Source organism: Sorex fumeus, unplaced genomic scaffold (genome assembly GCF_029834395.1).
Source record: "Sorex fumeus unplaced genomic scaffold, SorFum_2.1 ptg000035l, whole genome shotgun sequence".
Taxonomy (NCBI): Eukaryota; Metazoa; Chordata; class Mammalia; order Eulipotyphla; family Soricidae; genus Sorex; species Sorex fumeus.
In genome coordinates, this window is record NW_026606092.1 from 4,093,400 (window position 1) to 4,117,634 (window position 24,235).

Below are 24,235 nucleotides of genomic sequence, written 5' to 3' on the forward strand. Positions count from 1 at the left end.
CAGAAAAATCAGCTGTGAATTTTAAGGATGCTCCTTTGTAAGACATTTCTTTCTTTGACCTTGCTGCTTTCAGAATTTTGTCTCTGTCTAAGGTTTTGGTCATTTTGATCAAAATGTGTCTTGGGGTATTTTTATTCGGATTTCTTCTAGCTGGTACCCTTTGGGCCTCCTGAATGTGGCCACAGGTTTTCTTCCGCTCTGGAAACGTTGAAGCAATGATGTTTTTGACAGTTTCTTCTTCATTAGGGTTTTCTTCCCGTACCTCTGGGACTCCAATAATTCTTGTATTACCCCTCTTGGCTTCATCATGGTCTTCTCTTGCCATCTGCTCCCGATTTGTGAGTCTATTTTCCATTTTCTGCTCTTTTCTGGAGAGTTTCTGGACTTCATCTTTGAGCTCACTGATTCTGTTACTCTGCTGCTGAGGCATTCCACTGAGTTTTTCAATTCGCCTACCAGATTTTTCAGGTTTGACATTTCCGATTGCATTTTCTTCATTTCTGCCTTCAAATCCTCTTGTCTTTTATTGGCATTGATTTTCATTGTTTCTTTCAGTTCCCTAAGCATCCTATGTAGCTCCCTTCTGAATTCCTTGTCAGGGAGGTTGTCTAATACTACAGTACTGTTGGTGTCTTCTGGGCTAGCCTCTTCAATAAGAAAGTTTTGTGGGCTTTTGCGTTGCTTTACCATTGTGACTAGTGTGGTTTAGTCTTTCACATTCACTGTTGCTATTCTGCTTGGTATGCAGTGTGATTTGAGATAGGCTTATGAGTTATTGGCTACTGTGTTTCTAGTAGCTTAGCTAACCTAGCGAAGGTTCCATCTATGAGGGTAGCTTATGGTTCCTATGGCATATGTAGTGGGAGCGGCTCCGGAAAGGGCGCAGATCAAGGGAGAGAAAAACAGCTGTTCTAGGGGATCGAGCTAGCTGCACATGCCCAGAGAGATTCCCAAGCCATGGGCGCCGGGCTGTACCTGGTTGAATAAGGAGAGAGATCCGGAGACGTTCAGCTTTTTTGCTGAGAGATGGGATGGGCTTCGGTTCCCATCCCGCGCAGGTCAAGGGAGAGAAGACCGGCTGCTCTAGGGGATCGAGCTAGCTGTTCATGCCTAGAGAGATTCCCAAGCTCTGGGTGCCAGGCTGTACCTGGTTGAATGAGGAGAGAGACCCGGAGAGGTTCAGCTTTGTTGTCGAGAGATGGGATGGGCTTCAGTTCTCATCCCGTGCAGATCAAGGGAGAGAAGACCGGCTGCTCTAGGGGATCGAGCTAGCTGCACATGCCCAGAGAGACTCCCAAGTCCTGGGTGCCGGGATGTACCTGGTTGAATGAGGAGAGAGACCCGGAGACGTCCAGCTTTGTTGCCGAGAGATGGGATGGGCTTCGGTTCCCATCCCGCGCAGATCAAGGGAGAGAAGACCGTCTGTTCTAGGGGATCGAGCTAGCTGCGCATGCCCAGAGAGACTCCCCATCCCTGGACTTTGGACTGTACCTGGTTGAATGAGGAGAGAGACCCGGAGACTTTCAGCTTTGTTGCCGAGAGATGGGATGGGCTTTGGTTCCCATACCGCGCAGATCAAGGGAGAGAAGACCGGCCAAGTTTTTTCAATTTAATAAGCTTGTTAGATGCAAGTAAATAATTTTAGCCGATGTAAAAAATTACAAAACATTATTTTTCTATAGTTTAAGGATTTTTTTAAGTTGTTCAAAATTGCCCATTGGTTTATTGGAATGTGTTTCATTTTGGCATTAAAATTCCATCTTAAGAGAACAAAAGGTTATGACCTGCACAGAGGTGGGGAGGGGTGAGGGATGGAGTAGGGGGGAGGGTTACTGGGATCAGTGGTGGTGGAGAATGGGTACTGGTGAAGAATTGGGTACTTGATCGTTGTACAACTGAAAGACAAGCACGAAATTGTGTAAGTCTACAACTGTACCTAATGGTGTTTCACTAATAAAAAAAAAATTTAAAAAAGTCCATCTTAGTTAGACTATTTTCATACTCCCCCAGCTCTTCCAGCCATAACTTCATTACAAATTAAGCAATGAGCTTTCCCCCAGGATCATGATAATTAGTAGTAAATGCGAATTACAAAAATAATTTAACATATTTTCTTTATTTTGAGTGTTGATTTTCTTGTCAATTTAGGTCCTCAAAATGACAACTTGGTTACAAAAGACTGCCACATCGTCATCAGGATTTTTACCTCTTCTGTCTAAATGTATTCTCCCTAACCAAAGAACATTTTGTTATACAATATAAATTTGCTAATAATTTCTCAAATAAATTCTGACCTTAGTTTACATGTACTTGTATTTAATTTTAAAATGTGATGTTCACACTTGCACACATATACAGTGGTTATGGTGAAGAAATAAGGGCTTTTTTTATTTTCCATAATTAAATACACTTATTTTGTGGAAAGAGAAAATTTTAAGACCAAACATTTTAACACAACACAATACAAAGATATACTAATTTGAAATATAGCATAAATAATGAAGTAGAAAACGTTATCTTTATATTCAATAATTAAAATATTTCTAAAACCAAGACTATAGACCAAACATGATTGCCACTCAATGCCTCTTTTGCAAACCACAACACCCAAAAGGAGAGAGAGAACAGAGGGGAATGCCCTGTCACAGAGGCAGGGGGGGATGGGGGTTGGGGGTAGGAGGGATACTGGGATCTGTGGTGGTGGGAAATGGGCACTGTGGAGGGATGGGTATTTGATCATTGTATAATTGAAAACCAAGCACAGAATTTGTAAATACACAACTGTACCTCATGGTGTCTCACTAATAAAAATAAAAACAGCATTTCTAAAACCAGAAACATTTGAGGTGCAACAGAAACAGAACAATTCATAATATAAAGCTGTTTCTGTTCCCAAGCTTTTATTATTGTGTAGTGTGATAGTTTCTATAAAACAAAGGATTGGGGGTGCACAAATGAGTCAAAGAACTTAACTTGCAAGTGATAAACTCCAGTTTGGTCATGAGCACCTCATTGTCCTCCCAAGATCACCAGAGACAGTCCTGAAGGCACCCTGAGCAGTTCAGTAGTGACCTGTATTCACATTTTGAACCACCAGCTCAGCTAGCTGAGAATCACCAGGAGGGATCTCCAGAGCTCTTGAGGACCACCTGGGAGACCACCAAAAACCATATATATATATATATATATATATATATATATATATATATATATACATATATATATGTATGTATATATATATTTACATATTTAAAGGAGGAATGATCAGTTTGTAGGGGATAAAAGGAGAAATGGAAGGAGCAGATAGATAAAAAATTAACATCATGATTTACAAATTTTTATTCATTCATAGTTGAATTTTAGACATAAACTGTTCCAGCACTGTCCCACCACCAGTTTCAATTCCTTCCGCCAGTTTCCTCAGGTTCCCTATTCCCTGCCATTCCAACACACCCATCCCACACCACCAACCTGTATCTTAACAGGTATCTTTTAAAGTTTGGTTGCTAACTATTGGGTTAGTGTTTTTCATTTTGTGGTTTGGATATTTAGCTCTACCACTCTTTCACACTACCGATGTACTTCAAACTCTTAACCTACAAACATCCACCCTCCAATGCTTCTTCTCTGTCTATCCTTACTCCCTTGACTTCTTTCCTTCCTTTTCCTCCTCCCTATATTCTGACCAAGGCTGTCCTAGGTAGCCACCCACCTTTCAAACATTGCATTTCTTCATCCAGTTATTCCAACTACCACATGTAAGTGCAATTATCCTGTATTTGTCTTTCTTTCTAACTTCATTTAGCATGGTGTCTTCCAGTTCCATTCATGTTGCAGTGAATTGCATGATTGCATTATTCCTTAAAGCTGTGTAGTATTCCACGGTGGACAATATGAAAATCCTTTGTATTTCCTCCTAAATTTTGCTATAAACCCAAGGATCTCTAAAAATAGTACATGTTTCAATGTTTCACTTTTAAAATTACAGAATATCTGTATTCTAGAGAATAGATTTATTTCTCTTTAAGTGTTTAAGATTCTTCTGGTTCAAAAGAAACTTTTACTATTATTTTTCAGCTCAGGGAACCCTAGAATAATTACAGTTCATAAATTAAAACTCCAAACATCTTGAAAGTCCATTACTAGCTATTATGAGACTTCTATTTTAATTTAGACTCCGATTGAATTAAATATTCTGTCTTATTACATTCCTGTTATTCTACTGTGGAAGCAGGTGTGGCAGGTCCCAGGTAAAGTAATAAATTTAATGCTATCTGAAAAGATAATCAGCCAAAATATATAATGGGATGGTGGGGGTAAGATAGTCAGGGTTTAAAAGAAGTCCCCTAGTTAGGCAACTCTTTTCTTATCTTTTCACATATATGGAAACTATTAGTAGAATAGCAACAATTCTCCCCCACATGAATATGTTCATGGCTATAGACCAGCAAAATCCAAGAGGACTTTACTTTGCTGGGCAGAGTCCTAGAGAACTCCAGACGAAAATTACACTGCAAAAATGTATAATCACCAAGCAACTAGGAGTCCCACAGTTCTCTCTTGACTCCTGTGTTTGGTGGTGTAGGGCTGCTTCCTGATCCTGGATGGCTGAATGCTATGACAGATGAAGGAGGAAATGAGGCCCAGGCAGGTCGGTGATCAGTTGCTGTTTATTCCATTCTCCCCAAGCACCTGTTCTAATTTCACCAAGTCCCTCATTCCCATCTCCTTCTGTCTCCCTCTCTCTGCCCCAACTTGCCATCTTGATCTTTCTCTCTAGTTTTTTCCCAACTCCCCACATTGGGGGTAGCAACCACACACCTATGTCCAGTAGCACAATCAACATATCAAAGCCCTTCCTGATCACCAGCAGCCAGGAGATCAGGCTCAAGGGTGGAAGGGGTAGGGGTAGGCTCAAGGGGTAGGAGTTTTTCTCCTACCCCTAGTCCAACAATCATTTAATCAACTTCTTAATAATTCTGCTTCTTAATAGTAGTTATTTTGTATGGACACAGTAAAAGATACATTAGGTTTATAGGAAAACTCTCCTGGGAACATCTCCCTATAGATCTCAGGCTACACTTCTCAGGCCAGATTAACCTTTCCTAACCCTGTCAGGGTCCTAATCTAGTTATTATTTTTTGGATCATGAAATAATTTGTCCATGATCATACTCTTAACTTATAGTTAAGTATTATGACACTTTGGCCTTGCCCATTTTGATGTCAGGATAGCTCACAGCTTGCCCTGGGTCCATCCATTCCCTCGTCAGGACCCTGCTTTAGGGGTGCTAGGAAATAAGCGTAACTGAGGCTCAAATTAAGAAAACAGATGCCCAGGAGTGAATATCATTCACAGTCAATTAACTCCCAAGTTACAAACACATAACATTAACTGTCTTCCTGTGTCTATACAAAAAGGACATTGCTCTGAATTGTCTATGCAAAGGATTTAAGGAGAAGAGAAAAGCAATATTTATAAGTTAACAGAGTCTGATTAGGAGATAAAGGTGATTGACCGGTTGGAGAAGAAGAATGCAAAGAAAGAGGTTACAAACAAACACAGAGGAATGTGAGCACTGTGATGGAAGTAACCCAATAAACCTAAGCTTCCTGTGGCACAGCAGAGAGGGCAAACCAATGTTATCTGACACAGGAAGCAGGGTGCAGGAATCCAGCTGCAGATTTTGTACACTGGGCAAAAAAAAAGGCAAAGTCACCCTACACTGAAGCTGCAGATTTATCATGGACAGGACCAGGATGTCCTTGAATTAGCATCTGGGAACAGGACTAGTGACACCATAGGATAATTAAAACTAACTAAATAAATAAATATAAGAAGAGGTCAGAGTGAACTAGACTTTGATAATGGACAGAAACTCATCTACTTAAAAACTTTATAATAAGTTTGAACTTCTTAAGCATCTGCATTTTGTAGGCAAATGTTTCAAACAATGCTCAAGAACTCAGTTTAAGGAATGAATCCCCTTTATTTATTGTGAATGCAAGGGTGAGGGTAGGGAGCTGGAGAGACATTACAACTCGTCAGGGGCTTGCCTTACATGTTGCTGACCCTGCTTTGAACTCTGACATCACAGAAGATCTCTAAAATGCTGCCAGGATTTATCCTTAGGAACAGAACCACGTATAAATCCTGAGTACTACTGGCTGTGGTTCCCTTTCTCCCGCAAATGAAAAAAAAAGAAAAATAATGTTGAGGATAAATATTTATTCTAATTGTACCTTTGATACAGATGTATGTATATTAGAAGGAATCATGCTTATATTTTGTTTTTATTTCCTAATTCCAAAAATTTATGGTGACTAGCCTAAGAACTTGTGTCCTTTTTCTAAGAGTCTGGTGATCAAATAGCCTCAAAGTTCCCTTCAGGTTAGCTTGAGTAACATTTAGACAAGTCTCTTTTAAACTTCCAGACCCTGACTTTCCTTTTCTTAGATTATATAGTTATGACTCATTGATTAATACATTATTTCCTCCTTGAAAGTACCTATAAATCTTCATTAGGAGTTTTATAATGCAGAGCGCTCTTTCAGTGATCTGGTAACTATTCCTTTGGTAAGATACTGAGTAATAGAAAGGATATAGACATGGTGAGATTAAAAGAAAGAGTATGGCCCAGTAGGAATGTTTCCTAGGAAGTCCCAGTTTCTGCAGAAGAAAATGCTCTCAACTGAATTTTTTTTTTGTCGGGGGGTCACAACCCAAGGTGCTCAGGGATTACTCCTGGCTCTGAGATCAGAAATCACTATAAGGAACGCTGATTAAACCCAGAAAAGAACAGCGCAGAGTTTCCTGCCCCCACGCCTGACTGTCCTTGCCGGGGCCCCTTGAAAGGGGGTGGGTTCATTTTCCCTCCCCACCCCGAGCAGAGTTCCTGCAGCCAAAAATCTCCAGAACCAGTCACAACCATGCTGAGACCACTCTCCACACGCATGAAGGTAACTGCAGAGGAACAAAGGCATGCGGTTCCCGGGGCTGAGATCTCCAAGCCTGCTTGGATTGGGGCTGAGCATCCTCCACCCAGATCCTCCATCTTCCAGTAGGCAGGGGCCACACCCACCAACTGGCACCCTTGCACCATGTAATCCCATCAATGGCCAAGACCCAGAGACTATAAAACCCAGCTCCCGGAAGAGAACAGCGCAGAGCCTCCTGCCCCTGTGCCTGACTGTCTTATTATCTCATTCTTCTTTGGACAAACTGGCAGGCTACCAAATGTAACCTGGCCACATGGCAGAGTCTGGCAAACTCCCCGTGGCATGCCTAATATGCCAAATACCAGTAACTATGATGGGTCTCATTCTAACCCTGAAAGAGCCTTGAATATGGCACTTTTTAAAATCGCAGGGCTAGGACGAAAGAGACGTTCTGGGGCCTGCTCGAGGCAATCAACGAACAACAGGATGATCGTGATGGTGATTAAACCCAGGTCAGCAGTGTGAATAGTGTGCACCTACTACCTCTCCCGCCCCATAAATTTGGTGAGCTTGCCTCTAGTCCTTGGATTTTGATCTTGGCTGACTGAAAGGACCCCAGTAAGAGCTAGACTTTATAACATCTCTCAGAAGAAAACACTGAAGAAACTAACCTCTCTTTCTCACTGTCTATGTGGGTGGTAGGAACTTAATCTTTATGTGTAGCACTGTAGCACTGTCCTCCCATTGTTCATTGATTTGCTCGAGTTGGCCCAGTAACGTCTTCATTGTAAGTCTTGTTGTTACTGTTTTTAGCATATCGAATACGTCACAAGGAGCTTGCCAGACTTTGTCATGTGAGCGAGATACTCTCAGTAGCTTGCCAAGCTATCTGAGAGGGTGGATGAATCAAAGTCAGGTCAGCCGGTTTGGCCGCATGCAAGGGAAAAGCCCTACACGTGGTGCAATCGTTTCATATTTATGTGTACCAAGAGAAAACACAGAAGATCTAAAAACAAAGAAAACCAGTGAAAAATTCTGAAATAACTAAAATCACACTGCTTAAAGAAATCTCCTATTGATTCAATAGCCTTTTTATCTGTTAGAAATGCCATAAAAATAACAGAGACTGGCTATCTTTTTAAATGGCACAGTTTTTCTTTTTTTTCAATAAAGTAAAATAGTTGTTATCAAAAAAAATTTACTTAGAGGAATGTGACAGAAGAAAAAGAGAGAATTGTGTAATCAAGAGAGAACACTGGCTTCTCTAGAATAAAAAAAAATAGAAACAGGATTTTTGGAGAAAGCTATATACAATTTCTTCAAACTGTCTTGGCCTAGAGTTCTCTGTAATACTCTGGATATTGTCAAGGGTAAAATTTTGGGTTCTTGATGATCCTTTCATATCTTTATCATGACCTTTAAGTTCTGTAGCATTTTCTATTCTGAAAAGATCCACCCTTTTCTGAGTTTTGCCTCAATTTCAACATCCACAAAGAGCTCAGAACTTGCACCTCAAAGTGATATCTTTTTCATACACTTTGAGTACTTTATTACAGTGCATTTTTCATCAAATTTTATTATTTCCCAAAATCTTACTACCTGGGCCTCTTTTCTATCAGCTTGCAATTCCCCTGCACCAGAGATTTCATCCCCTTAAATCTTTAAGGGGTACATGGATGTCTGTCTTCTGTAACTATTCATGCTGGCAAAAGAACAAAGAACCTGCCTAAGTAAGAAGGTGAAATTTCATGCTTAGTTTTAATATGGTCCTGTCAATGGCATATTGTGTTTCAGGAACTGTGAGTATAAGAGAAAATCTAATAGACTAGGCAGAAATTTATTATATTGGATATAAACAAAAGCTTCCCCTGGTCCAGGCAGTGTGGATTGTTTAAGAAAACAGAAAAATATTGCCCATAACTTTTGTTACTTTCACATGCTAATAAGTCTGCTGTAAAAGAAATCATGCTTTCTCCTTTTGCTTCCCACCTGAAAAGACATGTTTAATTAAAATTAACAGATGTACGGGAATATGGTGCCGCCAGCAGGTCAATCTGTCAGGGTCTGTATTGCAAACCATAATGCCCAAAAGTAGAGAGAGAATATGGGGAATCAAGTTTGCCATGGAGGCAGGGGGAGGGTGGGTAAGGTGGGGTATACCCGGGATATTGGTGGTGGGAAATGTGCACTGGTGGAGGGATGGGTGTTTGATCATTTTTTATTGTAACCCAAACATGAAATCTTGTAACTATCTCACGGTGATTCAGTAAAATTAAAACAGAAAAAGAAAAAAATAACAAGAAAAGAAAAATAAAAGAAAAAGAAAATGGCAGGACCATTCAGCAATCCCAGCAACAATGAGAGTCCCTTTCTCCCCACATTTGTGCTAGCCCTGGTTGTTCATGTTCCTTTTTTTAAAATTTTATTGAATCACCGTGAGATAGGTACAAGATTTCATGTTTGGGTTATAATCACACAAGGACTCCCAACCCTCCAACCCCCTCCCATCCCTCTGACCCCCTCCACTTTCCCACCCTCCCCCTGCCTCCATGGCAGACATGATTCCCCATAATATCTCTCTACTTTTGGACATTATGGTTTGCAATACAGACCCTGACAGGTTACCATGTTTGGTCCTTTATCTACTTTCTGCACACATCTGCCATGCCGACCAATTCCTCCAGCCAGCTTTTTCTTAGCGATCCCTTCTCTATTCCAGCTGACTTCTCCCCTTTGCTCATGAGGCAGCCTTCCAGCTATGGAGCAATCTACCTGTCCCGTGTATCTACTATCCTAAGGTGTCAACTTCATGTTATGCTGTTTTCTACTCCACAGTCCTTCTATGTCTGTCCCTCTATTTCTGATTCATTTCACTTAGCATGATACTCTCCATGTCCATCCTTTTATAAGCAAAGTTCATGAATCATCTCTCCTGACAGCTGCATAGTATTCCATTGTGTAGGTGTACCAAAGTTTCTTTAACCAGTCATCTGTTCTAGGGCACTTGGGTTGTTTCCAGATTTTGGCTATTGTGAACAGTGCTGCAATGAACAGATAGGTACAGATATCATTTCTACTGTGCTTTTTCATCCTCGGGATATATTCCCAGAAGTGGTATTGCGGGGTCATATGGAAGCTCAATTTCTTGTTTTTGAAGAACTGTTCATATTGTTTTCCAGAAAGGCTGGACTAGTGGGCATTCCCACCAACAGTGAAAGAGTATCCCTTTTTCCGCATATCCATGCCAGCACTGGTTGTTTTTTTTTTTTTTGAATGTGTGCCAGTCTCTGTAGTGTGAGATGATATCTCATTGTTGTTTTAATTTGTAACTCCCTGTTGGCTAGCGATGTGGAGGATTTTTCCATATGCCTTTTGGCCATTTGTATTTCTTTTTTGAGGAAACTTCTGTTCATTTCTTCTCCCCATTTTTTATGGTATTGGAGGTTTTTTATTATACAATTCTACTAGTGTCTTGTATATCATGGATACTTATCCCTTCTCAGATGGTTATGGGTAAATATTCTTTCCCTTTCTATGGGTTCTTTCTGTATTTTGGTCACTGTTTCTTTTGAAGTAAAGAAGCTTCTTAGTTTGATGTAGTCCCATTTGTTTATGTTTGCTTCTACTTGCATGGCCATTGCTGTTTCATCCTTAAAGATGTTTTTAGCTTCAATGTCGTGGAGAGTTCTGCCTACATTTTTGTCTATGTACCTTATGGATTCGTGTATGATATTGAGGTCTTTAATCCATTTGAGCTGACTTTTGTGCCTGGCATTAGACAGATATCAGAGTTCATTTTTTGCAGGTAGCTATCCAGTTTTCCCAGCACCACTTGTTGAAGAGGCTTTTCTTGTTCCAGTTCACATTCCTTGCTCCTTTGTCAAAGAGTAAGTGGCCATATATTTGGGGGTCTGTGACAGAATATTCATCTCTGTTCCATTGGTCTGCAGGTCTGTTTCTAGCCCAGTACCGTGCTGTTTAATTACTACTGCTTCGTAGTACAGTTTAAAGTTTGGGAGGGTGTTGCCACCCATCTTCTTTTACCTAAAGATTGTTTTAGCTATTTGTGGGGGCAAGATCAAAGGAAAAAAAATCCTATAAAGGAGCATCCTTAAGACTCACAACCCATTTTTCTGATGAAACCCTCATGGCCCGAAAACAGTGGTGGGATACAGTAAAAAAGCTCAATGAAATAAATGCCTCATCAAAAGTACTTTACCCAGTGAGATTCTCATTCATAACAGATGGAATGACACACAGTTTCACAGACAAACAGCAGCTCAGGAACTTCATAGACTCAAAACCATGGTTACAAGAACAACTAAATGGGCTGCCTTAAGACAAGACAGGCCCCTCAAATACACCAAATTTCAACAGAGAAATGGGACAATACCCCATAACAATAATCTCTCTCAATGTCAATGGGCTAAACACACCAATTAAAAGACACAGAGTGACAGGATGGATTAGAAAATTGAACCCAACATTCTGCTGCCTCCATAAAACACATCTCAATAGTCAAAGCAAACACAGGCTCAGAAATAAAGGCTGGAAAACAATTCTACAGGCAAACAACTCCCATAAAAATGCTGGGGTAGCCATCCTAGTATCAGATGACAATGATTTCAGACTGAAGAAGGTCAGAAGAGACAGTGAATCCCAGTTCGTATTGATCAAGGTTTTTGTACAACAGGAAGACATACAATACTAACTGTATATGCACCTAATGAGGGACCAGCAAAGTACTTAAAACAACTACTCATAATCTTGAAGAAAGACATCGATAGCAGCACAATATAGTACGAAACTTCAACACAGTGTTATCACCTCTTTATAGATGAACCAGACTCATGCTTACAAAAAACATACGCCATCTGAGGGAAAAAATGGAAGAAAGGGACTTACTAGATATATACAGGACACTTCATCCTCGAAAAGCTGAATACACATTCTTCTCAAGTATACATGGTATGTTCTTGTTCTTTTTGATTCATTCCAGTCTCTGTGGTGTGAAATTATTTCTCATTGTTATTTTGATTTGCATCTCCCTGTTGATTGGCGATGTAGAACATTTTTATGTGCCTTTTGACCCAGAATTTTTATGATCTGCCACCTTCCCTGGCTGGAGCGATAGCACAGCGGTAGGGCGTTTGCCTTGCACGCAGTCAACATGGCCGACCCAAGTTCGATTCCTCCGCCCCTCTTGGAGAGCCCGGCAAGCTACTGATAGTATCTCACTCGCAAGGCAGAGCCTGGCAAGCTCCCTGTGATGTATTCAATATGCCAGACACAGTAACAACAAAGTCTCCAATGGAGACGTTACTGGGCCCCCTCAGGCAAATCGATGAACAACGGGAGGGCCACCTTCCCATGTAGCAAAGAATTTCAGGAGGAGATAATTAGTGAAGTACAATGTATTTGGGATATAAGGTGAGGGAAAAAAGAGAAGATATCAAGAGAGAATACAAGTTTCCCCAGAAATAAAAAAAGTAAATGCATATTTCAAGTAGATCTGCATTGAAATCCCAAGAAATCTGCATCTTTGCTTCTGCTAAGCTATTTTATATACAGTTTTCCAAATCTGCATCTTTGCTTCTGCTAAGCTATTTTATATACAGTTTTCCCAAACTGATGCCCTCTGAGTCTGTTGCTAGCATAGTTGCCAACAGCGTGAGCTAGGAGTTGTTGAAACTCGTTTTTTCTATATTCTTTCAGTGCCTTTTATTTCAGTGATTGGAGGATTGGAATCTAAGGATTCCAGCCAGTGTTCTGATCTGCCTGTAATTCTGCAGCTCAAGGGTTTTCCAGGGCTCCTCAGATGGGTCTCGTGTCTCAAAAGCTTTTAGGATTTTGAAGGCTGGTTTAGTTTCTAGGCAGCATTTTCCTCACAATACTCCTTACCAGGGCTCCTCTATCTCTCTGCCTGCTATACATTTAACTTTGTTCCGTGACACTTTTCCTTTGGCAATAAATCCAAACTGCTATGTTAGCTAAGATTATCAAAGCTCCCAAAGCTATTTCAGAATAGTGCTAATTCTTCTAGGATTGGTTTTTACTTTCCTCTTCACCTTGAATCCCTGAGGACAATCTTAATTTTCCTTTAAGTATCAAAATAACAAAGGCTTTATATCAGTTGACATTTCCATGTGGTTTTCTTGTAAGAGAATTTCCTGAGGTACAGATGAGTATCACTCAGAAATGCCAAATTAGGAATCTTTAATAACAGAAGACAGCACCAGAAGTAGACTAGTATCCTGAAGGACTTGCAGCCCTGAGGACTATTAGGGATGAGTTTATAAAGACAAGAATCACATTTCATCAGTGAATGGATACAATGGATAAGCGGCTGTAGGAGCTGTGATCAGTAAAGCAAGTTACAGAAGCAAAATAAGCTAAATAATGGTTAAGTTGGCTCATGGTCTTGGAAACATTTGACTTGCATTTATGTAGGACAGTTATGATTGGGAGTAGTGTTTCTGGGTCCCGATCTGTATATGAACTGTACTTGTTAAATAGGTAACACCTGACACTTGGAACAATGTAGATATGTTCCCATCCTGCTGACAGGCTTGGAGAATAACAAAGATGGAGTCCCTTATATCAAGAGCCCTCAGCTTAGTTTATGCTGGGATGATTTTATTTTATTTTGCTTTTGGATCACAGCCGACTAATGCTCAGGGATACTCCTGAATCTGTGATAAGGGATGATTCCTAGCAGGTTTGGGGTACTAAGTCTAAAACCAGGATTAATCCCAGGTCAACATTATGCAAGCTATGGAGCCAGAGAAACAGTACAGTGAGTAAGGCACTAGCCTTGCATGCGATCTACCCAGGCTTGATCTTCAGCATCCCCTGTAGTCCTCCAAGCCTGCCAGGAGTGATTACTGAGTTGAGAGCTAGGAGTAAGCTCTGAGCATAGCTGGATATGGCCCCAGCATCTACCCACCCACCCCCAAAATGTGTGCAAGATAGAATCCTAAGTACCATATTATCTCTCTGGCATTGCTGAAGGAATAGTTTTTTATTAAGACTAGTTATATATGTTCCGGAGTATGGTACAAAATAAGAATGCAAAAATTTTTAATGATTATTGAGAATTTCATGATGGACACTACAGAGAATGAACCCACTCATAAGAGCCTTCTAAGCTTATGGCTCTGTTTAAAGCTATAAGTGGTTTTCCTTATAAAACCAACTCTTATTTGTAAATGATACAATCTCTCTTTACTGCCCCAGATGGCAGTTTGTTTTCTCTTGTTATATGCTCATTCTCATTTTCCACTAACAGTTATTTTCAGAGTCCAGAGTGCTAACCATTACACAAAGGCACTAACAGTTATTTTCAAGTCCAACCCTACCCTCCTTTTAAAAAAAGGCAGCAATATCCAGAGGTCACATGTTGCAATTTGTTTACCATAAACTTACAAAACAACAAACAAATAAACAAAGAAAAATCTCTAGAAAAGATAATATCTACTTATTTCTGCTTTTCCACTCACTTCTGCCTCAGTCTGCTGAGTACTCATATTACTCAACTAAAATGATTCTTTCTGAGATCACAGCACAACACTCCCCAATTTATAAATCTAAATAGCTGTATCTCTTGCTCATCTGATGTTACTATCTTTTTATTTTATTTTATTGCAATTGTATTCTCATTTTCTAGTATCTATTGCTTACCCTACATGCAGGCAAATCTAACATTTATCACATAATGTTGACATCCAGTATGATACTCTTCTATAAATTCTAAAAGCACAACTTGGCAAATTGTGCAGGTCAAATTGTGAATCAAATTTGTTGAGGTATGGTTTCTTATCTCTTTTCTTTCAGTAATATCTTCCAATCAGTCTGAAATATCTACCTAGCATACCACCTGTTTTAACATAAAACTAGAACCTCCTGGCTTTTACTCATTCTATGACTTTGTACAGCATTGCCACCCTTGAAGTGAGAAGAGCCACTATGTAGAGAAAGAAGGAGCCACATTACAGAGTGCTGGCACTCTGACAGCTGCCCTACACTATGCTGTCACTGAAACATAAACCCTCTTGTCTCACTGTAAACCCATAGTGGTCTACAGGAAGCCCCTGGGATATCTGGTCACTGAAGTCAGGCTGCTCTCATTAAAGCAGTTCCCAAGATGCATGTGAGTTACATGAGGCTTGTGAGATGCTCCTTACTACCCAAGCGTTAGAGCCCTGGTTCTCAGGCTGAGGCATGGCTATGATCTTTGCAGGAAAGGGAGAAGTCCATCCTCCACTTGGAATTTCTATGTTCATTTATCTGTCTCCTAGAACCAATTTCAGGGGATGGTAAAATGTTTTATTAAGGAATTAGGAAAAAAAGTTTCATACATTAAAGAATAACAGCCTGAGTCAGAATATGGGTAACATCAGTAGTGGATTGGGAAATGGATCATGCAGGTCTGAGCCTTTTCCCAGCTGCCTTTACCCTGGTGCTCTCTGGAGAGACGGGAATGCATTGCTAGACAACGGGAAGGAAAACGTCTTTGAACCTATTCATTTGGGTCTTGATTTTTCTTTCAGTCTTATCTGAAAATTTCTTTCTGCCTGGATTCCAGTTCCTCAAATTAGATGTTCTTAAATTTGAAGCCTCGTATTGATGGTTGGGTAACTCCTTTTAAGATTATACTTCAGTTTTATATATTCTTAAAATTTCTTGCCAAGAGATCCCTCAACTTCTTCCCTTACAATCCCATAAAGAAAACTGATTTCCTCTCTTTCTTTCTTTTTTCTTTCTTTCTTTCTTTCTTTCTTTGTTCTTTCTTTCTTTCTTTCTTTCTTCCTTCCTTCCTTCCTTCCTTCCTTCCTTCCTTCCTTCCTTCCTTTGTTTCTTTCCTTCTTTATTTTATTTCTTTTTAATTTGAGGGCCACACCCTGCTGTGCTGAGGGAGTATTCCTTATTTTGTATGCAGGGATCACTCCTAGAAGGCTCTGGGATCCTTATGGGGTGAAGAGATTAAATCCTGGTCCTCTGCATGCAAGTTTTTTGCCTACTGTACCATCATTTTGATCCCCCCAAAAGCTGTCTTTTTAAATCCAAACTATCTTCACAGGCTCCTAAATTTTGGCCTAGGGTTTCCTTTTCTGAGAAAATGTTTTGAATTAAATACTCTTGTGACATGATATTGTCCCATGTCTATTTGTTATGCTGATTTAAAACTGCCTGAATGTACTAATACTATATGTTTGTAAATAACATTTCACCTTTCTGATATTCACATCTTCACTATATAATTGTTGAAATATGAGTCTTCTGAGTCTTTTGTGCTTTTTAAAGGTGAGGAAAAATGTGTTTTCTCTACAATCCTGAGATTTTTGTTGGGATCCATAAAATAAAAGAACATATTGATAAAAGATAACACAATTTCAATGCCTCATATGCCTATGTATACGTGGGAGATACCCAGGGGAAATTAGGAAACTCCCTGAAGTGGATTGGAGTTTATTATCATAGTAATAGAAACTTTTAGTTTATTAGCATAGCCTACATAGAAAGAAAATTTGTGGATAAATATCTAGGCAAAGGATAGAACATATAAATTCTAAAGATTTAGTTAAATTCTTAGTAAAGATTTATTTTGTGTTTTGTTTTGTTTGGGAGCCATATCCCGGGGTGTTCAGTGATTACACCAGAAGTTGCTGGAGTGATTATGTGCAGTGCCAGGAATATTGAACTGGAATTGGCCATATTCAGACAAGTGCCTAACCTTCTATACTAACTGACCCATGAGTACACTTGTATGTAGATCCTGCTGGTATCTTTACCAGAGTCTAATGTTACCTGTAGATATTAAACTTTGTTATTTCTTGTAGAGAAGGTAAAGAGGTAACATGTGAAAATGTATATTCTTCTTTTAGAAAAATAGGTCCTCCCCTGTTGTTCATTGATTTGCTCGAGCGGGCCCAGTAACGTCTCCATCGTGAGACATTTTGTTACTGACTAAATCTTCTTTCTGTTTGCCTAAAGCTCAAAATGATCTTCATACAAAAGTGACATATTTTGGACTTGCTGTAAATAATTCTGAATGCAAAAGCAATAACAATGAAAAAAAAAGTTTCTGTTGTTTGAAAGAAAATCTTTCATTAACCATGCAGTTCCTTATGGCCAGAAAAATAATGAAATTTACAGGACAGATTAATAGGAGACAAAAAGACCACATTTACTTTCACAAACATAGAAACACCATTATGAATATGGAACCCAATGAAATGACCAAATAAGTTTATTTATATAAAGTTCAGAGAATGAGACTCTGTAAAGAAAAGATAGGGCAAGAAATTATTGACTATTATTTACTTAATACAGCAACTGCAGCAAACAGAGTAGAAGGTGTTTACATAGCTTTCATTTCCTGTCTCCAACAATAAGGATATGTATTTCCCTTTTTAAGTTGGTTACCCTTCACATAAAAAATATATTGTCTGCTTTCAAATTTATAGAGAGGAGGAGGTTCAGGGAAAAGTTCTGATTTTACAAATAAAGTAAGTTTAGGTATTATTCACTGTTCACTGTTTCTTTAATTAACAAGAATGCATCACACTTGATTGAGCACATTTGGAATGGTCTGATCTGAGATCCATTCCCAAGCATTTATTGTTTAGGACTAAAGTTTGGCACTAATATTAGAAATAGTATTACCATTTTTATGCCATGCTAATTAAAAAGAGAAGGATAATTACATTATCATTTATTTTGACTATATGCCATGCACTATGCTTATCATCTTGCAGATACCACCTTTGTAAAGGAAAGGGAAAAAAGTGTATTGTGTATTCACCAAACAACTGGGAAACCCCAGTGGCTCTTTCTCTCTTGCTGTCTGCGTTTTGGTGGTCTCAGGCTAGTTCCCCACCTGGGAGGACTGATTCCATGGGTGGATGAAGAAGGAAAGGAGGGCCAGGCTGGTTGGTGATCAGTTGCCATTTATTCCATTCTCCCCACGCGGCCCTTGGAATCTCACTAAGCTCCCCATTCCAGTCTCACTCTGCCCCTCATTCCCGTCTCCTCCTGTCTCTCCTGCTTATCTCTCCACTTCCATCTCACAGCCTGGTCTCTCATCTCTCCATACACCTGCTCCTGCATTCTTTCCCTACATACTTCTCCCTCAGCCCCCTTTCTAGTGTCTCTGTGTTCCATCTTGCTGCCCTGGTCTCTCTCCTCTCTCTCCAGCTCCCCAGCATTGGGGGTAGCTACACATCCCATCAGTTAGCAGAATCAATATATCAAAAGTCCTTCTTTTGCTCAAGGGCAAAATACCACTTAAGGGTGTTTCTGCTCTCCTTGGTTCAATAACTTAATTCACTATCACTATTACTATCCTCCAGTTGTTCATCGATTTGCTCGAGCGGGCCCAGTAACATTGTGAAACTTGTTACTGTGTTTGGCATATCGCATATATCACAGTTAGCTTGCCAGGCTTTGTCGTGCAGGAGAGATACTCTCAGTAGCTTGCAGGGCTCTTCGAGAGGGGCAGAGGAATCAAACTTGAACATCTATTTTTTCCCTGCTTTTTGGGTCACACCCGGCAATGCACTGGTGTTACTCCTGGCTCTGCACTCAGGAATTCCTCCTGGCGGTGCTCAGGGGACCATATGAAATGCTGGGAATAAAACCCGGGTTGGCTGCATGCAAGGCAAATACCCTACCCGCTGTGCTATCACTCCAGCCCCTTAATTAACATCTTAATATTAATTATTTTGTATGGACACAGTAAGAGATACATTGAGCTTGTAGGGTGGCTCTTCTGTGGGCATCCCGCCACAAACGCAGACTACAGTGCTCAGACCAGATTAATCATTCCTAACACTAGCAGGGTCCTATTCCAGTTATTATTTTTTGGATCATGACAGAATCTGTTCGTGACCATGCTCTTAACTTATAGTTAAGTATTATGGTGCTTTGGCCAGGCCCATTTTGATGTCAGGGTAGCTCACAGCTTACCCTGGGTCCATCCAGTCCCTCGTCAGGACCCTGCCTTTTGGGTGCTAGGAAGTAAGGGCAACTGAGGCTTAAGTCAAGAGAACAGATGCCCTGAAGTGACTATCATTCGAAGTCAATTAACTCCCAAGTTACAAAAGCATAGCAGTAACTGTCGTATCTTTACAAAAAGGACATTGCTCTGAACTAACTATGCAAAGGACTTAAGGAGAAAAGAAAAATAATATTTACAAGTTAACAGAGCACAAAGAAAGAAATTACAAATAAACACAGAGGAATGGGAGCACTATGATGGGAGAAACTTTCTTTCCTCCAAAGTTCTACCAGTGCCTTATGTATCTTTCTAATTAAGCCCTTATGAAATGAGTACTGGGCAAAAACCTCTTTCCCAGTCAATGGACTGCCTTTGCATATTGGTCACTGTCTTTTTCTGAGAAACAGAAACTTCTTAGAAAAATGAAGTCATGAAATTTGCTTATAAATGGATGGACATGGAGAATAAAATGAGTGAAATGAATTAGGAGAGGGACAGACATAGAATGAGTTCACTCATTTCTGGGGTATAAAATACAAAGTTCGAAAATATTACCCATTGAAAATAGAAATGAGAGTCGGGAGGACTGGCTCATGGTTGGAAGATTGTCACAAGTGGGGAGGAGGGGAAGGGATGTTAGAACAGAGAAGGGACCACTATGACAATGATAGTTGGAAATAATCACTCTAGAGAAGAATTGAGTGTTGAAAGTAGGTAAAGGTATACATGATGACCTTACAGAACCTGTACCGCAAACTATAATGGCCAAAAGGAAAGGTACAGGGAGGGAGAGAGAGCGAATGGGAGAAAGAGAGACAGAGACAGAGACAGAGAGACAGAGCAGAGAGAAGAAAATGTCTGCAATAGAGACAGATGGGGTGGGGTGTGGAAGAAGGGAAATTGAAAACATTGGTGGCAGGAAATATACACTGTTGAAGGGATGGGTGTTGGAACATTGTGTGAAAGAAACCCAATCACGGAAAACTTTGTAATTGTTTATCTCATGGTGATTAAAAAAATGTTTGAGAATTAAGAAGAATTAACTTAATCAGTTACTTGTATGCAAACAGAAGACTGAGCAACAGCCACTACTTAAATTAGGATGCAAATGTGGTACTGAGAATCAGTTCTGACAGATACATATTACATAATTGAAATAAAAAATAAATTATTTTTTAAAAAGCATTGAGGAAAAGTTGCGAATGTGAACCATTATTTGGTTTGCCATTCTTTAGAATAAGCACACAGCACTGTTGTCACTGAAGGAGGCTGTCCTATACTATTAAACCATCATGGCCATGGATCCTGATCCAGAGGAAACATTATTAAGACTTCTATAAACTTTTAAAACATTATTGAGACTTTTCATTGGTTACTTTGATACTCTATTTAGGACTTCCAAATACAGTGTTGGCTAGAAGGAACACTCAAATTAAAAGCTTCCTACCTAAAAATCTGTTTGGTTCTCCTAACAATTCATTTAATAGCTCTCTTCTCTTCTGGCATTAAACACTTATTGTTCTCAAGAAGGTAGAAGCAAAGCCAAACACACAGAAAATTTATAGCACTCAGTCTTGATGAAAACAGATTCTAATGGTAATATAATTATAAAGGCTTTTTATATATGAGAAACTAAAATTATATAGCTAAAAGTACCACAATCCAATTGAGAGGACTGACTGAAATTAAAATGACTACTGTGCTTAATTTCTTTCACATAATCTTGACTACATATTATTTCTCAAAAAACTCTATGACCTTTGATATCTATCCATAACCCATCTTTGGTCTTCTTGCTTTATACCTACATTCATGACTCTTTCTTTCTTCTCTCTGATGATTTCCCTGAATGTTCTTCCTTAGTTTCTACATAACATCAATAATCATTACAAAGAATAACCACCCAAGACAGAGTGGACTTAAATCTTTTTTCATTCAGCAAAATTGACATTATGTAGAGGTAATAATTAAATTTCATTAACAGTTCAAATAGAAAATATAGTATTGTAATGAGCATCTTGTCCTATTCACTCACTTGTTCCTTTTATTAATCTATTAAATAGAAACTATCATTCCCATTTTATAGATTACAATACTATTAAAACACAAGATTTATTTTATTATTTAACAAATGAATGAGGGTATAGTAATTCCTGAAAACTTAGAATGGAAAACAATATTCTTTTTTTCTAATTACAAAGAATCTATTTACGTGAAATATACTATTATGATTTTGATACAAAGTTATGTTTATTTGATAGTTGCTTGAATTATATTTCCTGGAGCGATAGCACAGCGGGTAGGGCGTCTGCCTTGCACGCGGCCAACATGGCCGACCCGAGTTCGATTCCTCCACCCCTCTCGGAGAGCCCGGCAAGCTACCGAGAGTATTCGATATGCCAGACACAGTAACAACAAAGTCTCCAATGGAGACGTTACTGGGCCCGCTCGAGCAAATCGACGATCAACGGGAGGGCCTTTACCTTTACCTTTTCTTTCTTTTAGTCAACAATTTTTCTATTTTTTAGTTATTACTCATTCTGATTGACATCACTGTCACTGTCACTGTCCTCCCATTGTTCATAGATTTGCTCATGCAGGACCAGTAACATTATGAGACTTGTTACTGTGTTTGGCATATCAAATACATCACGGGTAGCTTGCCAGGCTTTGCTGTGTGGGTGAGATACTCTCGGTAGCTTGCAGGGCTCTCCGAGAGCAGCAGAGAAATCAAACTCAGATTGCCCAGGTTGGCCGCGTGCAAGGCAAATAAATGCCCTACCCACTGTGCTATCACTAGGATATATTTTTCCTAAAGTTCATGAAAACTGAGATTTTTACTTTAATTTTTTTGTCATTAGCAACATCATATTACCTTTATCAGAATTTGGTGTCGATGTCAAACTTAAACTAGTTAATTGTATAAATTCAACAAAATTGAAAGAACTCACTATAAAAATTTCATTCAAATTGTCTATAGAAAAATACAATGCCAGGCATACTTTCAAGGAATCTACACAGCGTTTACATAGATTACTTAAGTTGCCTGTGACTGAGGACTTTACATCAAATTTGAAAAAAATATGTAAATAAGCTGATGAATGTAAGAAATTTCAGAAAGGCATCATATAACTAACCAGAGACAATTTTTCTGACAGACTGCATAATTAGAATATTTATTTTATTCAAGCATTTATTGAATATCTTCTAGGCATCATGTCAGGCATTCTGCCAGTATTGAGGTCAATGAAGATGAGCAAACATCCTCTGCTCCACCAGAGATCTCAGTATAGTTTGGGAAAGTTCATTTTCAAATTGTTTTTTGGTTGTTGTTGCTATTTTACTGAAAATGTGGTAATGACTGATAGAAGGTACAATGAAAATGAGGGGATTGCCTGATATAGGACAGGAAAAAATCAGAGGAAGTGATGGCAAAGCTGTCTTACAGCATGACAAAGGATGATTAACTAGGTAAAAGATCTAGTTAAGGAGAAAACAGCATGCTAAAAGACCTAGTTCTAATAAAATCAGTATTATAATATGTTTACAGAATTGCAGAGGTTCTGTTTCTTGAGTTAAGGTTATACTATGCATACTTAACTTTTATTTGCCTATTCTGATAAAATTTGCCTTTAACCACACTGCTATGTAGAGCTATTTATAGTTTAAGGATCTAGGAATAACATGGTCAGATTTGCGTTTATATAGGTCATTCTATAAATTGGGATTTTAGAAACCCAAGACTAAATGTAGGAGGTCCTATAGGAAGCTACAGCTGTTAAGTTATAGCAAGGGTTTAAAATCAGGATGTGTGGGAAATCACAAAGAAAATATCTTGATAGGTATGCAGTGTAAGTTTCCAAATAAAGAAAGGGGTATGGTGGGCACACGCATGGGACTTGAGTGTTTTGTGGCTGAGAGCCACCACCTCAGACTGGTGCACCTCGGCGGCAGACAACGCTCAAAGGACCCAGAGAATGGAGAAACAGGAACTGGCCCAGGGTTGTCAGTAATTAGTTTCAGTTTATTTTTCTCTTCTTCTCAGTGCAGTCCAATCTCTCCCTTTACCGCACAGTTGTAGTCATAGTTTTGTTCCTAGTCCCAGTCATCAGAGTTCCATCATCCTAGTCTCCTTGTAGACCTCACAGTCCTCTCTCATTATATCCTCTTTGTCATGTCAACTTAGTCTCAAAGTCCTCTACTTCTAGTCATCATCATCATCTATTTCTCCTTCAGCCCCAAAGTCTCCAAAGTCTCAGTTCTCCATCTTGTCTTCAATGCCTCACTGTGACCTTCTCGTCCTCAACGTCTAGTCTTCAGCATCTAGTCTTCAGCATCTAGTCCCCAGTATCTTCAACATCTCATTTCCGGCATCTTCAACATCTAGTGCCAGTGTCTCGTCTTCATCACCTCCCCTCCTAACCCCTTCAGCAGAGTTATATAGAAATCATGAAGGGTGAGAATACAAAAAAGGTGAGGTTGAACATTATCATAACAATAAAGAGATGTAAAATCACTCCTACAGGGGATTAACTCAAGGACAAATTCTCATCTGAGGATTCAACGCTCCAGATTACTAGGAGATCTACTCAAGGATGGAATTCCATCCAGGATGTGTTGCTTTCTCCTTTCCTCAGCTAATAATTCATTTAAACAGTCATATTAAAATTTTATGTCTTATAATATTTCTAGTCATTTTGCATGAACACAGTAAGAGATGTATTAGGCTTAAATGTTGACTCTTCCTGGGGACATCTCACTATATATTCCAGACCACAGTCCTCAGGCCATATTAATATTTCCTAAACCTAGCAGAGTCCTTATTAAGTTACCTCTTTTTGGATCATGACAGAGTTGTTTCAAGACCATGCTCTTAATTTATTATACTGAAGGCACTTCGCTTGTCACCTTTCAATGTCAGCGTAACTGGGTCCATCCAGTCCCTCTTCGGGACCCTGCTCTTGGACTGCTAGGAACTAAGGGCAGCTGAGGTTTAAGTAAGTAAATATGGATGCCCAGGAATAAATATTATCTGGAGTTAATTAACTCCAATGTTACAAAGCATAGCATGAACTGTCTTCTTGTGTTGATACAAAAAGGACAGTGCTAAATAAACTATGCAAATGACATTAGGGAAAGAGAAAAGCAATATAGGATTATTAGTGCCTGATGGAATTGGGTGTTCCTCAGTTGCGCTGCTGTGAGAGTACAATAAACCTTAAGCTTCCTGAGAGAGGAGCAAGGACAATCCAATGTTATCCAACAATGCAGGAAACAAAATTAGGAGCACTTGGGGACT